Source organism: Ahaetulla prasina, chromosome 3 (assembly GCF_028640845.1).
Source record: "Ahaetulla prasina isolate Xishuangbanna chromosome 3, ASM2864084v1, whole genome shotgun sequence".
NCBI lineage: Eukaryota > Metazoa > Chordata > Lepidosauria > Squamata > Colubridae > Ahaetulla > Ahaetulla prasina.
In genome coordinates this window covers 207,639,340-207,658,382 of record NC_080541.1, presented here as the reverse complement: position 1 = coordinate 207,658,382, position 19,043 = coordinate 207,639,340, and positions in this window count along the sequence as shown.

The window sequence follows — 19,043 nt, the reverse complement described above, 5'->3', positions numbered from 1 at the left end:
CTTTAATTAGACCTCACCTGATATATTAAAGAGTAAGGTTTTAGACCACGGGTGTCAAACTCGATCTTGTCACCTGCAGGATCATGGCATTTTTTGCCTTTGGGGAGCCAGGGTGGGTGTGGCCTGCATGTGACATAGCAGTAGCAATAGCACTTAGACTTATATACCGCTTTACAGTGCTTTACAGTCCTCTCTAAGTGGTTTACAGAATCAGCATATTGCCCCCAACAGTCTGGGTCCTCATTGTACCGACCTCAGAAGGATGGAAGGCTGAGTCAACCTTGAGTCTGGTGAGATTTGATCTGCCAAACTGCAGATAGAAGTAGCTCTAACTGCACTATAACCACTGCGCCACTGCCTATGGGCAGCCAGTTTGACCGGCCTGTAATTTAGACCATTTCCACGGTTACTTTGACTTCCTTGAGTAGGCTGCAACCTGAAAGGTCCTTCAAGGCAAATTTTTCCATTGCAGCTTGAAACCAATTAAGCTTAAACTAGCTTAAACAAAAGTGAGCAAATTGCAGTGTCTGAACACTAATTCTGCATATCATTGCTTATCTTAAAAAAATAAAATAAAATGGAGGCGTATGTATGCGTCTTTGTTTTAAAATTAAAAGCCTATTGCAGCGTACAGATTTTAAAAAGATCGAAAGACCCAAGAGAGTAAGTGTGACTTACCCAGAAGGATTAAAAAAAGAGAAAGAAGTATACTTCACTGTGTAAGCCTTTCCAGAGCCAGGAACCCATCCCTTTAGTCTGGTCAGTAGAAAAAGCTGTTGACCTTTGAAAATGTATTTTCTACCCAACCATTACAAATCCCAGAGCTATATCTGCTTTTCCATTTGGCTGTGTCAATGGCTGGTGATGGAGTATGGAGTGATTTGAAGACAAAACAGGATATCAATCAAATGGAGGCATACACAAATCAATCCGTTTTTAGACAAAATATTTTGCAAGTTTTTATTAGCTTATTTCCTAATTACATTTTAATCTTAGACATTTTGAATGATTTAGTCACCTGTAAGAATCAACCGTGTCTTAAAAACATTCTTTTCCCCCTACTATCGATATTAAAACATGAGGTTTTACAGATAATTTTATCTGGATGGAAATAATTTAACTTGGATTTACAGCAGAACTTTATTTTTGTCTGATGTGGATGACAAGGTTGCTGCTGACACGCAAACTCAAAAGAATTTTGCTTGATAGGCATCTAGAAAATAGTTTCTGTCTACTCATGAAAATCGTAAATGGCTGGTTTCACACATTAACTATGATTTGGTTAACCACTGTTGAATAAGCCACAAATGGTTGGAGCTATAGAACACACAATGCCAGAACCAAAGATGACACAGTACAGCTTTGTGCAGTGTGTTAATTATGTCGATGTGTATGTGCCATAACTGTCAGTAATAATAAAAAAAATACTTTGAACATGCTCAGGGATCATGCTCCATATTTCATGTAATCTAAAAGTAGAAAATAGCTTTCAGGCTAGTGCACTAGTGACCCTTAGATTAAATGGATAATAATCCTTGACTTCAACTTTACCTCTGGTGCCTGTTTACACATTTGAGCCATGAATCAGATACTGAAGTGAGCTAAAAGAGGAAGCTACTTCCTTGCCAAGATCAAAATTCTTGGCTCATCTCTTTTCTTCAGATCCTAATGTAAGCAAAGATATCAAGAACTTCAATATGCAGGAATGGAATTAAAATACAGTTACTTATACCTTCCAAAACATTACTATGAAGGGTATTTTTTTCAAACCAGTGAAATCATCCCATCATCACAGAAGAAAGATTGTTACAGATTAACAGAGTTGGAAGGGACCTTGTTGGTCATCTAGTCCAACCCTCCGCCTAAGCAGGAGATCCTACACCATATCTGACAAATGGCAGTCCAATCACTTCTTGAAAGTCTCAACTGATGAAGCTCCCACAACTTCCGAAGGCAACTTCTGTTCCATTGGTTGATTGTTCTCATTGTCAGAAAATTTCTCCTTGTTTCTAGGTTGAATCTCTTCTTGTTCAGTTTCCATCCATTATTCTTTGTCTGGCCTTAGGTGCTTTGGAAAATAGCCTGACCCCATCATCTCTGTGGCAGCTCCTCAAATATTGGAAGACTGCTATCATGTCTCCCCTGGTCCTTCTCTTCACTAGGCCAGCCATGCCCAGTTCCTGCAACTGTTTTTCATATGTTTTAGCCTCCAGTCCCCTAATTATCCTGGTTGTTCTTCTTTGCACTTTTTCTAGTGTCTCAACATCTTTTTTATAGTACAGTGACCAAAACTGGATGCAGTACTCTAGGTGTGGTCTTATTAAGGCTTTATAGAGTGGTATCAGTACCTCACTTGATCTTGAACCCCAAAGATGTTCAGAATAAAGAACCCCAAAGATGTTTAGAATAATTAAAATTTTAAACTTGTTATCTATTGATTTCTGCATTGGTGACCAGGACCATGGTAGCCCAACTGCCACACAGTTTCATGATAAGTTCACCTCATTTGAAGAATTGGATGAACTCCACTACAAAAGATGTTTTAAATAAAATTTGCTCAATTTTTCAAATAAGAGTTAGTTTGCCATCCACGTGGCATTGGGATGCAGGCAGAAGGGTGGTGAAGTTAACATGCCAGAAGCAATATCCATTTATGAAATAACCTGGTGGAGACACTTTACTTTGTCACACAGGGTGAATAATAACCAATATTTAAGAAATGATTCAGGAAGAATGAATAGGGGAAGGCAAAGGTAATTCAGGAGGCTATATGTTGCATTTCTTAAACACCAGACATTCCACTCCATTAACTGATTCAAGATGCTTAATAGTGAAATGCAACTGTGATAAAACTGCTATTTCCAGGCCACGTTTAAAGGAGGAAAATTTGATAGATTGATTTGGGTAGACAGTTGATTTGATGGCATACATATGTGAGAAGAAAACTCTGAAGTCAGATTTCCATGAGGAAAAAAAAAACCAAGTAGTTTCATTCATTTCAAAGAAGTTTGGCTTATTTTTTCAAACCCAGGGGAAGTCACCCATCTTTTTGGGATATTCCTACAAAAGACTATACCATTTTCCCTAAAAAAAAAAAAATAGAAAGAAAAAGAAAAGAAACAGTGAAAAAACGAAGATAACCTGTTCTATATGGATAACATTATGATATATGAAAAAGTAACCACAATGATTAACGCAAACTACAACTTTTTGCATTGAATTGTTGGATGGAGATATCCTGCTCTCCAAACACCTGAGGGTAGGACAAGAAGCAATGGGTGGAAACTAATCAAGGAGAGAAGCAACTTAGAACTAAGGAGAAATTTCCTGACAGTTAAAACAATTAATCAGTGGAACAACTTGCTTCCAGAAGCTGTGAATGCTCCAACACTGGAAGTTTTTAAGAAGAGATTGGATAATCGTTTGTCTGAAGTGATGTAGGGTTTTCTGCCTAAGCGGGGGTTGGACTAGAAGACCTCCAAGGTCCCTTCCAACTCTGTTATCCTATTTTGTTCTATTTTGCTTTCAACTCTGCTGCAGTTATCTTGGCCCTTTCCTTTCCATTGACACCTGAGCTGTCCAACTTCTGGACAATTGGAAGTTAACGTATGTTTGGAAATCTTTTGCTACATGAGAAACTGAGGAGGCTTTATGAGGTTTTTCATTTCTTTGGAGTAGTTCATTCTAGTCTCATACCATGTTTCAAGATAAACAATGATCCCCAAGAAAATATCCCAATTCTCCAGATTTAATAGGACACTTCTCAATCCTATATCCATCTATTCTCTAAGTCAGGGTGTCCAACTTTGGTCCCTTTAAGACTTGTGGACTTCAACTCCCAGAGTCCCTCAGCCAGCAAAGCTGGCTGAGGAACTCTGGGAGTTGAAGTCCACAAGTCTTAAAGGGACCAAGGTTGGAGACCCCTGCTCTAAGTAGTTTACATAATTTCCATTTGAGGCCGCACAGATGCCAGATTTCCATTGTTACAAACCTATTGTAGTAGTTAAGTACTGATGTAAGATTGGGGACGCCCAAGTTCAAATTCCAGCTTGGCCATGGTGCTTACTCTTTGACTTTGAGCTAATCATTTTCTCCGAATTTGGGATAAGGGAACTGGGTTGCAAACATTGAGATCAGAAATTCCTTTCCTCTAATGGCAACCTGGATTTTGGCATTTCATATTTGGTAGCTAGCTCAACAACGACTACTTGAATGTAAAGATGCTGGGCATGAACAATATGGAAGTAGTATATTCTGAAGATGATTTTTCAGACGACTGTTATTGACAGCAAGCTGAACTAATGGGGTCATTGTGATCATTATTACCACCACCATCATCATCCTTGATCCTTGAGAAAGATCTGATAGTCATAAGTAGTACATTCAGTTTCTGGTAAAATATGTGTAAATAACTTTGTTGAGCAGCACATTGGCCTACTGGTGAAGACACTCATCTCACATTTGAGAGGCTGAGAGTTCAGTCCTGGGCAGTGACGGATGTTTCCCTATTAGGGCACAAAAATAAAATATCTGCTGCAAACTCCTCTTAGGTGTCAGGAAGGGCATCCAGCCAGTAAGCACTCAGCTCCATTCAGTAGTCCTGACTCCACCCTGATAAAAGGATTGTAAAAAGAAAAAAAATGTGTAAATAAAAAATGTGTAAGAAACAAATTTATATGACTGCCCAACTCACATCTAGGTGACTTTGGGAGGCTTACAATATTAAAGATATTTGGGTTTGGATCCTATTTTTTCTGTTGAGAATTTTTTTCCTATTCTCTCCCATATACATACTTACTCATGCACACATACAAAGAAATGGATGTTTTTTTATGTTCTTCCAAAGAAAGGCACCATGGAGTGGTAGGCAGATATCTATAATTTATTTAAATAGCAGTGAGAATTTCTTCTTCTTCTTCTTCCTTGCTAAAATCATTTTTCACAAAAGGTTCATCTCTAGAACACACATCCGGTTATACTGTCAAAGTAGGAATCTGCAAGAGAAGATTGCGTGGCTTCAATTCAAAGAGCCCATGCTGGTGGTTCCATCGTTTACATTGGACTCAGAACTTTTGAAGTTTGGATATACAAGGGGAGAAAAGTTTGTGAGTCTTTTGGGGAAAAAAAAAAGATAAAATAGAAAGATGGGCTTCCAGGTAGAAAAGGAATGAAATGCTGTTCTATCCTCCAGCTCTCTTGATGTGTGTGTGTGTGTGTGTGTATAACATTACAGAGGCTTGCTTGAGAGGAGACACAGATTTATGGCTTCCTGTCTCCACCAGCAGATGTCATTGTGGCTGGCAGAACAGAATGCCTTTCAAGAAAACAGGGGTGGGATTACTCCTGATGTCCATTTATAATTCTGGACAGGATCTACAATCTTGGTCCTTTTTATTTTATAAGTATGCAAGGAAACCCTTCCTTCCTTCCTTCCTTCCTTCCTTCCTTCCTTCCTTCCTTCCTTCCTTCCTTCCTTCCTTCCTTCCTTCCTTCCTTCCTTCCTTCCTTAATAGGAAGGACAAAGCACATTTTTTTTTTAAAAAGAAATTGAGTAAACTGCAAAGCATGGGTATCAAAGGTTGGCCATCCCAGGAGCAACAAGGACAACTTTTGAGGCAATCATGCAAGCATTCTTTAAAAGGATGTAGCTGCTTTCATAGTTTAAGGAGGCCTGGGTTTTTTGCTCATGGCATTAGGTTTTGCAAAGCATTTCTTCTGAATAGATTGCACAGCCCTAATGATCACGATCTGGCTGGCAGGTCTATTGGCAAGTCTGTGCTGAAAGTTGGCTTCAGCACCTGGCTGCATCTTAAAAAGAACACCAAAATAGAGAATTTCTAGTAAAACTTTAATAAGGTGACGTGTAGCACTTGAGCAGATTTTTTTTTTAAGGAAATACTTTCATGTACCATACCATAGCAGTGATTTAATTAATATATTTATATACAGCCTTTCTAAGCCACCTATTCTTAGAAGTCATGAATAGCATTGAGACTAGTGAGAACACAGTCCATTGAAATTAGTAAGATTTTAATTGCTCACAATAACTAATGATCGGACTGATTTCAGTGCTATTTTGTATGAGTAAGGCTAAATGCTAACAAACTTTTTTTTAAAAAAATTGAAAAGCATCATTAAAGGAAAACAGCAGAAGTGATTAACAATAAAATATTTATACAGATGGCTTGTTAAATGAAAAGGTTTTTTTTGTGCTTAGGTTCCATATTTCCAGAGACTGAAAAAGGGGAAAAATTCGTGTATCCCTATCCATTTAAAGGGAACACAATGTTTTTATCCAGTGTTTCTCAACCTTGACAATTTTAACTTGTTAAGTGGGGGTGGACTTTTAACTACCAGAAATCCTGGAATTAAAGTCCACATATCTTAGAGATGCTAAGGTTGAGAAATGCTGTTTAAATGAGATTAAAATAAGGAAATAAGGGAAAATATGGAAACATAAGGAAGTATGAAAAAAAAAATAAGAATCCCTAAATTGCCTAAATTATTTCCCAGATAAAAAAAAAAATCTTTGAAAAGAAAGAAAGGTATTTGGGACTGCTAATAATCAATCAATCGGAATAGAGATGGGAGGGACTTGGAGGTCTTCTAGTTCAATCCCCTGCTTAAGCAGGAGACCCTATACCATTTCAGACAAGTGACTCTCCAATCTTTTCTTAAAAACCTCCAGTGATGAAGCACCCACAACTTCCGAAGGCAAAGCTGTTCCACTGGTTAATTGTCCTCACTGTTAGGAAGTTTCTCCTTAATTCCAGGTTGCTTTTCTTCTTGATTAGTTTCCATCCATTGTCTCTTGTCTTGCCCTCCAGTGTTTCGGAGAATACTTTGTCTCCCTCTTCTTTGTGGCAGCCCCTCAAATATTGGAACACTGCTATCATGTCACCCCTATTCTTCTTTTCTGTAGACTGGCCAGACCACAGGGTCAGGTAGTGTATTCCAAGCATTAACAACTCTGTTACTGAAGTCATATTTTCTGCAATCAAGATTGGAGAAGTTAACATTAAGCTTAAATCTATTGTGTGCTCGTGTATTGTTGCAATTGAAGTGAAGTAGTCTTTGACAGGAAGGACATTGTAATAGATGATTCTATGAGTTAAACTGAGGTCATGTCGAAGGCGGCGTAGTTCTAAATTTTCTAAACCCAGGATTTCAAGTCTGGTGGCATAAGGTATTTTGTTATATTCAGAGGGGTGGAGAACTCTTCTTGTAAAATATTTCTGGACACGTTCAATTGTATTGATGTCAGAAATGTGGTATGGGTTCCAGACAGGAGAGCTGTATTCAAGAATTGGTCTAGCAAATGTTTTATATACTCTGGTTAGTAGTGTAGTGTTTTTGGAGAAGAAGCTACGCAAAATTAGGTTTACAACTCTTAAAGCCTTTTTTGCGATGTAGTTGCAGTGGGCTTTGTCACTTAGATCATTTGATATGAAAACTCCAAGATCTTTAACAGGGTGGGGGTCATCTGTAAGGTAATGTCCATCAAGCTTGTACTTAGTGTTTAGGTTCTTTTTTCCAATATGTAAGACTGAACATTTGCTGGTAGAGATTTGGAGTTGCCAAGTTTTAGACCATTCAGATACAAAGTCAAGGTATTTTTGAAGGGTAGCTGTATTGTTGGTGGTGTTAAATAGTTTGACATCATCAGCAAAGAGAACACAATTACTTGTAATTTGGTCACAGAGATCATTAATGTATAATATGAAGAGTGTTGGTCCAAGAACGCTGCCTTGGGGAACGCCACTTTCGACAGGAACAAGATTTGATATAGCATTTCCAAATATTATTATTCCAATCATCTGAGGAAGAACAGTCATTTAAGCCAGTAACCTGGAACATTCATTAGGCAGAGTGGGGTTCAGGAAATATACATTTCCAGGGGTGGGTTTCACAAATTTTAGCAACTGGGTTCTCTGCCCAGTTGCTGGGTGGGCTTGGCCATGGTGAGCCATGGTGGGCCATGGTGGGCATGGCCTAGTCAGCCTCCTAGCACCATGGCAGTGGGGAGGGATGTTTTTGCCCTCCCCGGGCTCCGGAGGTTTTCTTTGAGCCTCCGGGAGGGCACAAATGGCCTCCTCAGGCTCTGGAGGCCCTCTGGAGGCCAGAAATATTTCCGGCCTTCCTGAACTTTAGGTAGGCCCATTTTTCGCCCTCCCCAAGCCTCCACGTGTGCCCTGCATTTACCTGCATCCAAAATGGACCACATGGGGACTCCTAGGAGGAGAGGGACGGTGTGGGAGGGGCCAGCTAGGAGTGGGATTTGAGGGTTTTCTCTGAACTGCACAAAATCTTAGATAGAGGTTCTCCTGAACCCCTGCTAACCCCCAGCAGCTGTACATTTCTGATTACAGTTCTGGTATCCACAACTCCCTTATCCTAATTCATTTAAAAACTGACCCCACAATAATGAAATACTAGAAAATAAGGCAACTGGAAACATTAGGATTGTCGATGAAATGGAACAAGACTGTTGTTAATTTGCAAAGTCTGAAACCCAGGTTTGAACCAAGTATGCGAAAACTGTTTAGGGGGAAACCTTGTTAATTTACTTACAATCTCAAAGGGCTAACCTGGTCCTAAGCAGCAGGATGTCTCTGGTGGACAGCTATCAAGACAGTAGCCCTGATCATGTGATCAAAACCCTGACCCAACTGAGTGACCAACTGATCAACTGGAACTACAGTTAGGCTGGAAGGCAAGAGTCCTCCCCCATTGTCATTTTTCAGAAATCACTAAAAAAAGGGTTCCATAATAACCTTAGGTGCGGTCTTAAGGAGAAATAACTTTTAAAAATTAATCATCCATATTCAGTATTTCTGGCAACATCTTGCTAATCTTGGCTGATTTTAGTAAGTCTAAGCATGATCTCTTCTAGTTAGTATTTCAGTGGGAGAACACCAAGAACTTCCAGATTAAATTAATAAGTGCAAAGGAAACATTTCTGGAGAAGGACCAAGATTGTAGATCCTGTCCAGAATTATAAATGGACATCAGGAGTAATCCCACTCCTATTCTTTCTTGAAAGGCACTTTTCTATAGTGCCATACAAAATGATTGTCATGATTGCCAACTGACTTTTTTGATATGCATGCACTTGCACACAAACAAAAATACACACACAGAGATATATGGATATTCCTTGATGAAGTAGATACATGACAATAGGAATTTTACTTTCTGATTCTATCACCTTCCTGTTTTGTTCTGGTCTCTCCATTCATGTATTTTGTTGATGAAGAAATATCAATGGTAGACCCATTGAAAAAAAAATCAAATCCAACCATGTTAAAGAAAGCTGGAAAGTTATGAGGATGAAACTAACAATCAAGGGGAAGAAAAACATTTCCTTGTTGTTAGTTGCAAAGTCGTGTCTGACCCATCGCGACCCCATGGACAATATTCCTCCAGGCCTTCTTGTCCTCTACCATTCTCTGGAGTCCATTTAAGCTCATGCCTGCTACTTCAGTGACTCCATCCAGCCACCTCATTCTCTGTCATCCCCTTCTTTTGCCCTCAATCTTTCCCAGCATTAGGCTCTTCTCCAATGAGTCCTTCCTTCTCATTGGGTGGCCAAAGTATTTGAGTTTCATCATCAGGACCTGGCCTTCTAAAGTGCAGTCAGGGTTGATCTCCTCTAGGACTGACCAGTTTGATTGCCTTGCAGTCCAAGGGACTTGCAGGAGTCTTCTCCAGCACCAGAGTTCAAAGGCCTCAATTCTTTGGCACTCAGCCTTCCTTATGGTCCAACTTTCACAGCCATATATTGCAACTGAGAAAACCATAGCCTTGACTATAAACACTTTTGTTGGCAGGGTGATGTCTCTGCTTTTTAGAATGCTGTCTAGATTTGCCATAGCTTTCCTCCCCAGGAGCAAGCACTTTTTAATTTCTTGGCTGCAATCCCTATCTGCGGTGATCTTGGAGCCCAGGAAAATAAAATCTGTCACTATTTGTGACAGATTTCTTCCCCATCTATTTGGGGAAGAAATTGAGAAATTGACCTATTGAGAAGGTCAGATGCCATGATCTTAATTTTCTTACTGTTGAGTTTCAAGCCAACCTTTTTACTCTCTTTCTTCACCCGCATCAAGAGGCTCTTTAGTTCCTCTTCACTTTCTGCCATTAGAGTGGTATCATCTGCATATCTGAGGTTGTTGATATTTCTCCTGACAATCTTAGTTCCAACTTTTGATTCATCTAGCCCCACCTTTCTCGTGATGTGCTCTGCATATAAGTTAAATAGACAGGGCGACAGTATACAGCCTTGCCGGACTCCTTTCCCAATTTTGAACCAATCAGTGGTTCTGTGTCCAGTTCTCACTGTTGCTTCTTGACCCGCATACAGGTTTTTCAAGAGACAAATAAGATGGTTTGGTACTCCCATCTCTTTAAGAACTTGCCACAATATTTATTTATTTATTTATTTGTCAATTATATATAAGATAACAGGTAAAAGTATAAACATAATTTGGATACATGAAAAGAGTAAGTAAAAAGGGAATATTGGGACAGGGACAGTAGGCACGCAGGTGCACTTACAGACCTCTTAGGAATGGGATGAAGTCAACAGTAGACAGTTTAAGCTTAAAGTTTTGGGGGTTTGGAGAAGAAACTACAGAGTCAGGTAGTTCATTCCAGGCATTGACCACTCTGTTACTGAAGTCATATTTTCTGCAATCAAGTTTGGAGAGGTTTACCTTGGGTTTGTATCTATTATTTGCTCATGTATTGTTATAGCTGAAGCTGAAATAGTCATTGACAGGTAGGACATTGTGGTAGATAATTTTATGTACTATGCTTAGGTCAGATTGAAGTCTGCGTAGTTCTAAGTTGTTTAAACCCAAAATTTGTAGTCTGGTGGCATAAAGTATTTTATTATAATTTGTTGTGATCTACACAATCAAAGTTTTTAGCATAGTCTATGAAGCAGAAGTAGATGTTTTTCTGGAACTCCCTAACTTTCTCCATGATCCAGCGTATATGTTGGACATTTCCTTAAACTGTAATTAATAAATTAGTCAATCAACATTTGCGAGACAGGCATAAGAAAGGTAGGATTAACCTGAATTGCCGTATGTTAAAGCCTACACTACCCTATGACTTTTTCAATTTTGCATTTTGTATTGTTATTTGCAGCAGTGGCATTATTGATATTAGAATGAGCTTATTTGTTAAATGTTTCAGTATATTTGGGTATACTACCTGACAGCTCTGACTTTGAATCTGACAGAAAACCAAAACGTTTGTTCAGGCATGAAGTCTGTGCAAAATTCTGTTTGTTTCTTTCTTAAATACCAAGGAAAGATAAATGGACCAAATATAGTTTACAGATAGTGTGGGTCGAGTAAGCATCACAAAACAAGCTTAACTAAAATATCAAACCTTAAAAGAACTAACTGTACTTCACGTATTGGTGGTGGGCGAGGTCCTTCAAGTGCTTCAAGACCAAAAATCTAAGAACAAAGGGAGGAGGAAAATGCAAATTATTAATTATTAATATTAATCACTTAACAGTTCAGATGTGTAGAAATCTCTCCTTTCTTTGAAATAGCACTGCAAGTGAGGAGAGCATTTACTTTTTATTTATTGCAAGAGTATTACACTATTCTTTTAAAAGAACCGAAGTAGTTTATGACCACTATATAAACAATAATAACAGCAAAAGAAATGACCACATAATATATTGTTCAACATCAATAATAATCATAACAATAGCAACAGTAATAGAAGAGAAAGAACTGGAGAAGATAACAAAATACAAAGACCTACAGATAGAAAGAGAATGACCGTGGCAAAGGGAAGTACCAATAGTAAGAGGCATTTTGGGTGTAATCCCAAAACAATTGGAGCACCAATTCTACACCATTGGTATTGACAAATTCAATCAATTGCAAAAGGCAGCTTTACTTGGAACAGTTTACATCCTGCAATGATATCTGTAACACCATCAAATACCCATATCTGCCTATCCCAGGTTCTTGAGAAGGACTCAATAGGCAGACAAAAATGCCAAATCCAGTATGAACATCTGGGTGACTGTACTATGAAAAAATAACAATAATAAACAGGGCCAACACACATCCCATGTACAGAGTCTATTGGCATCTAGATTCCCAGATCCAGGTCTTAAAAATATTTCTAAATGTTAGTAGTGAGGAGGCCAATCTTATTTCTGAGCCAACAGATTCCTCAGGACAAGAGGTCCAGAAGAAAATGATCACTTTTAGTTCCTTTCCTACTGCACGCCAAGATGACTAAGGTCTTCAGTATATTCTTTCTGCCAACATATCTTGAATGAGTAGATTCTACTTGGACCAAGTGGTCTCATAAATATGAAGTCTCAAACCATGAAAGCCTCTTATCAGTTATTATTAACACCTTGAGTTGTACCTGGAAATAAAATGATAACCAATGAAACAAATAGTGATGGATGTTGTGTGATCTGGGTTGTTTTGGGTGTCTATAGAGATTTTCATCCAGGTCATGGTTGTCCCAAAAGTTTTCAAAAGGCAACTGGATTTTTTTCATTTTTCCTTGAAGATCCGGGCCTCTGTGGCTCAGACTGCTAATGCAGTCTGTTATTAACAGCAGCTGCCTGCAATTACTGCAGGTTCTAGTTCCTCCAGGCCCAAGGCTGACTCAGTCTTCCATCCTTTATAAGGTAGGTAAAGTGAGGACCCAGATTGTTGGGGGCAATAAGTTGACTTTGTATATAAATATACAAATAGAATGAAGACTATTGCTAACATAGTGTAAGCCGCCCTGAGTCTTCGGAGAAGGGCGGGATATAAATGCAAATAATAAAAAAAAGAGATATTTTGCTTCTCATCCATGAAGCTTTTTCAGTTCTGACTGAATGGTGGAGAATGGAAGGATTTATGTTCTTTGCTATTATATTCTGGCTGTTAGCACTGTTTCCGAGAGTCGTTGAGGCTACTTGGAGGTTTATCTGTGCCTTCAGGGTCACCTTAATTGGTGTGGAACTTTCTTGGAAGGACTGCTGAAAGGATTGTGTTGTAGTTTTGGGGTTTTCTTCAAGAGCAGTCCTATGTAGATTGAATTATAGTGGTCCAATTGCGAAGTGACAAGGACTGCTTGGTGAAAAGTGGCAGAACTAGCAAGAGATGGCTGTTTGATTAGAGAAAAATCAATAACTACATTTATTAGTGACTGGAAATCCTTTATTTCTTTTTTTGGTTTATTTATTTGGTACTTTTATATACTTGCAAAGGGACACGGTGGTTCAGTGGCTAAGACACTGAGCTTGTCGATCAAAAGGTCGGCAGTTCAGCGGTTCAAATCCCTAGTGCTGCATAACGGGGTGAGCTCCCATTACTTGTCCCAGCTTCTGCCAACCTAGCAGTTCGAAAGCACATAAAAAATGCAAGTAGAAAAATAGGGACCACCTTTGGTGGGAAGGTAACAGCGTTCTATGCGCCTTTCGTGTTAGTCATGCTAGCCACATGACCATGGAGACGTCTTCGGACAGCGCTGGCTTTTCAACTTTGAAATGGAGATGAGCACCGCCCACCTAGAGTAGGGAATGACTAGCACATGTGTGCGAGGGGAACCTTTACCTTTATTTATCGGCTAAGCTCATGAAGAGTGACTCTATGTGGCTCATGGACTTTTTGCTGAAAAAAGAGAAAAATGTATTTGTGAAATCAGAAAAAGTCACCTTTAGAAAGGAAGAAATTATGATGTAACTTTAGAGAGAAACAGCAAAGTATAAATATATCTATAATCACTGTCAAGAAGATCAGGAGCCACTTCATAATCCTTCTTTTTTTCTTTGCTTTTTCTCTTTTCTTTTTTCAATGTTCACTATTTTTATTATCTTTATTTTTTCTTATGACTTTTACTTTGTTAAATTTTCTTCAATAAAAATTACATTTAGAAACCTCTCTGATCTACTCTGTAAAATCATTGTTTTGTCTTCCTTGAAGCATTTTCTATGTTCTCTTTTGCTTCATCCACCTTCCTTTTCTTCTTCTTTGAGATTAATCCACGTTCTGAGACTTTTTCATGCAGAAGTCACATTTTTCACTTTAAAATTATTTTATTTTCACTTAAATGTCTTTCACTTTTCTTTTTTTCCCATTATACAATATCTTCCACTAAACAATGCCCCATAATCGGTAACTTTCATCACCTAAACATTCTTCACTAATTTACTTAATCATACATCATAAACAATAAAATCAGTCATACATTTAGACTGATTTTCATCTTGTACCATGTGCATGCAAAGATTTATATTTAGTTACCCTTGACACAATCCTTTCCTAGCAGATACCTATCAGTCATTCACTATTTATTTATTTATTCATTCATTCATTCATTCATTCATTCATTCATTCATTCACTCATTCACTCATCTTAAAAGGATACAATTATGCAAAACCTATGCAGAAAACAAATAAAATATTATAAAAATATAAATATTCAACTCTAACTAAAAAATGGGGAGAGGAAAAGTAGAATTAGTGAGGAAGAGGTCAGATCTGTTATTAATCAATCAACCAACCCCAATGTGAAACCCCTCCATTGGAGCAGAAAGCTAACTGATAGAGCCAGTCCTTTAAGCCCTTGCTTAATTATTATTATTATTATTATTTATTATATTTGTATACCGCCCTTCTCCCGAAGGACTCAGGGCGGTTCACAGACAAAAAAAAACAACAACAGAAAACATATAATAGATTAAAAACAGCTAAAGAATAGATAGTTGAATTCAATTGATGCTCTGACTTTTGAATACAAATTTAAAACCTCATTTAAACCCCTTTTTTAAAAATCCCAATTTAAAAAACTACATTCAGGCTAGTCCTGCTCTTGAAACAACAACGTCTTCAGCTCATGGCGGAAGGACTTGAGATCGGGAGTTGACGAAGCCCAGAGGAGCTCGTTCCAGAGGTAGGGGCCCCACAGAAGGCCCTCCCTAGAGGTCGCCAGCCGACATTGTTTAGCTGACGGTATCCGGAGGAGTCCTCTCTGTGAGCGCACTGGTCGGTGAGAGGCTAATGGTGGCAGTAGGCGGTCCCGTAAATATCGGCCCTAGGCCATGGGCGTTTAAAGGTGATGACAAGTACCTTAAAGTGAACCCGGAAGACCACTGGGAGCCAGTGCAGGTTACGCAGGAGGGTGTTACATGGGAGCCAAAGGTGCTCCCTCTATCACCAGCGCAGCCGCATTCTGGACCAGTTGGAGTCTCGGGCACACTTCAAGGGAGCCCCATGTAGAGAGCATTACAGTAGTCCAGGCGGGATGTAACAAGGGCATGGCGACCGTGCATAAGGAAGCCCGATCCAGAAAGGCGTAACTGGCGTATCAGGCGAACCTGATGAAAGGCTCCCTGGTGACGGCTATCATATGATCTTCTAAAGACAGCCGTGCATCCAGGAGGGCGCCCAGATTACGAGCCCTTTCCGTGGGGCCAATAGTTCGCCCCAATGGTCAGTGATGGAATTAGCTGACTGTACCGGGCGCCGGGATCCACAGCCACTCGGTCTTGGTGGGATTGAGTCTGAGTCTGTTCCTCCCCATCCAGACCCGTACGGCCTCCAGGCACTGGGACATCACTTCAACAGCCTCGTTGGGGTGGTTAGGGGTGGAAATATAGAGCTGAGTATCATCAGCGTATAGATGACAACTCACCCCAAGACCACGGATGATCTCACCCAGCGGCTTCATATAGATGTTGAACAGAAGAGGCGAGAGAACCGACCCTTGCGGCACCCCACATAAGAGGCGCCTTGGGGTCGATCTCTGTCCCCCCGTCAACACCGTCTGCGACCGGTCGGAGAGGTAGGAGGAGAACCACCGATGAACAGTGCCACTCACTCCAAGTCCCTCGAGTCGGCGCAGCAGGATACCATGATCGATGGTATCAAAAGCCGCTGAGAGATCTAATAGGACCAAGACAGAGGAACAACCTCTGTCCCGAGCCCTCAAGAGATCATCAACCAGCGCGACCAAGGCTGTTTCCGTGCTGTGACCAGGCCGGAAACCGGACTGGAATGGATCAAGATAGACAGTTTCATCCAGGTACTGGGGCAACTGTCGTGCAACCACTCTCGACAACCTTTGCCAAAAGCGAAGGTTGGAGACGACGATAATTTGCTAAACTAGCTGGGTCAAGGGAAGGCTTCTTGAGGAGGGCCTCACCACCGCCTCTTTCAAGGCGGCAGGAAAACACCCTCCATCAGAAAAGTCACCTTTAGAAAGGAAGAAATTATGATGTAACTTTAGAGAGAAACAGCAAAGTATAAATATATCTATAATCACTGTCAAGAAGATCAGGAGCCACTTCATAATCCTTCTTTTTTTCTTTGCTTTTTCTCTTTTCTTTTTTCAATGTTCACTATTTTTATTATCTTTATTTTTTCTTATGACTTTTACTTTGTTAAATTTTCTTCAATAAAAATTACATTTAGAAACCTCTCTGATCTACTCTGTAAAATCATTGTTTTGTCTTCCTTGAAGCATTTTCTATGTTCTCTTTTGCTTCATCCACCTTCCTTTTCTTCTTCTTTGAGATTAATCCACGTTCTGAGACTTTTTCATGCAGAAGTCACATTTTTCACTTTAAAATTATTTTATTTTCACTTAAATGTCTTTCACTTTTCTTTTTTTCCCATTATACAATATCTTCCACTAAACAATGCCCCATAATCGGTAACTTTCATCACCTAAACATTCTTCACTAATTTACTTAATCATACATCATAAACAATAAAATCAGTCATACATTTAGACTGATTTTCATCTTGTACCATGTGCATGCAAAGATTTATATTTAGTTACCCTTGACACAATCCTTTCCTAGCAGATACCTATCAGTCATTCACTATTTATTTATTTATTGATTGATTCATTCATTCATTCATTCATTCACTCATTCACTCATCTTAAAAGGGTACAATTATGCAAAACCTATGCACAAAACAAATAAAATATTATAAAAATATAAATATTCAACTCTAACTAAAAAATGGGGAGAGGAAAAGTAGAATTAGTGAGGAAGAGGTCAGATCTGTTATTAATCAATCAACCAACCCCAATGTGAAACCCCTCCATTGGAGCAGAAAGCTAACTGATAGAGCCAGTCCTTTAAGCCCTTGCTTAATGGAGGTTTGGATTCCATCTCACTCTGGCGGGGGAGAGGGGGGGGCAAGATGTTCCAAAAGGTAAAAGCAATGGCAGAAATGGCTCTTCTTCTGGATCCCATCGGCCAATACAGCCTGGCCCAGGGGTCAGCAACCTTAAACCCTCAAAGAGCCACAAAGGTCCTAATCGGAAGCCCCCCCCTTCAATTCTGGAGTTGACCGGAAGTCCGGTTCCCCCACCATAGAGTCTTCTCCTAGTGTGATGTCCTTTTTCCTCTACCTGTCCTAACCAAAAGCCCTATCAATTACGGAGCCGACCGGAAAACCCGCCCCTTGCCATAGAGTCTCCTCCTGGCATGCTATGCTCCCCCCCCCTCCAAAACCGGAAGCTGCTCTCAAAATTGAGGCGCTGACCAGCGACAGGGAGCCGCAGAAGAGGGATGAAAGAGCCACATGCGGCTCCAGAGGCACGAGTTGCTGACCCCTAGCCTAGCCGATGGGACCCGTAGTTTGTCTCTGCCAGTGTGTGTGGGATGAGCCAATCCCATTGGGATGAGACAGTTCTTCAAGTAACCTGGGCTTTAAAGTTGATTACCAACACCTTGAATTGTACCCAGAAGCAAAGCAGCAGCCAATGCAGTTCACAGAGCAGGGGTGCTACATGGGCCCCTGTCACTGCACTGTGCACCAGCTGTAGCTTCTGAATGCTTTTCAAGGGTAGCCCCATGTAGAGCATGTTGCATTAGTCCAAAGATGAAGTGACTAGGACTTGAATGACTGAGCGCAGGAACGCCTGAACAACTGGCTGCACAACCCAAGGTTGCGCAAAGGCTCTCTTAAACCTTTTCGTTTATTCTTGGGTCTCCAAGTAGTATAATCATTCATCAGTCACCTAAAAAAAGTTCTTTTGGATTTCATTTGTCTAGAAGTTACACAATATCCTCCCAGATGCATCGATTCACTAGGCATGAACACTATCACCAACCTTGGATTTCTGCTTTCATAAACATCATAACAATCAAGATAATACCTATTCATACTTTCTGACATACAGTACATTTGAGTGTTTTTCAGAATTAAACCTATAACTTCACTTCCCTGATGTATTCATACAGAGTTGAGCAGCTTATAAATTTAATAAACAATTATTGTTTGATTAATCACTTTCATTGCAACCATTTTCTTATCCTGTTTTACGTTACCTTCATAACTACAGAACTCATTTTTATTTCATTCATCACATTGGTTAATGGATGCTTCTTTTTATCATTTACTCTGCTTACCATCCAAGCTGTGATCTTTTTTAATGTGCAGTTATTGCCAGATGGACCGATAAACATTGACTTTTGTTGTTTATCATGTCTTTGGTCAGTGAAGAGTTTCACAAAATGTTTTTGGGAAAAGAAAAAAGACACAGACTAGGTTACCGGCCTTAGTAATACCCATACAAATGCAGATTTTCTTGCTAACAAGACCGAGTTGGTAAATTTGGGCACAGTTTCGTTGGTCTGCCAAAAGATTATCAAAATCCTGTAGCATTCTTAATACACCCACCTTCTATGCAAATTAGGAATTCTTCTGCAAAGACTATTGTGAAAGTCAATGTACTGTTGCCATCTTCTACCAATTAGGAGATGCTTGCAATATTCTGATGTGCATGCTTTGATTCAGAAGATATTCACAATTTTATTATAGCTATTCAAGTTCTTATACTTGAAAGCTGTGTCCTGGTTTTTTTAAAATATAGTTAGTTGGTAAATCTGTTAAAGAAGGTAAATAAGTGGGGGCTGGATAATCTACAGCAGTCCTTGATTTACAAGCATTCATTTAGTGACTATTCAAAGTTATGACAGCATTGAAAAAAGTGACATGATCATTTCTCACACTTAGAATTGTTGCAGTGGTCATGGGATTAAA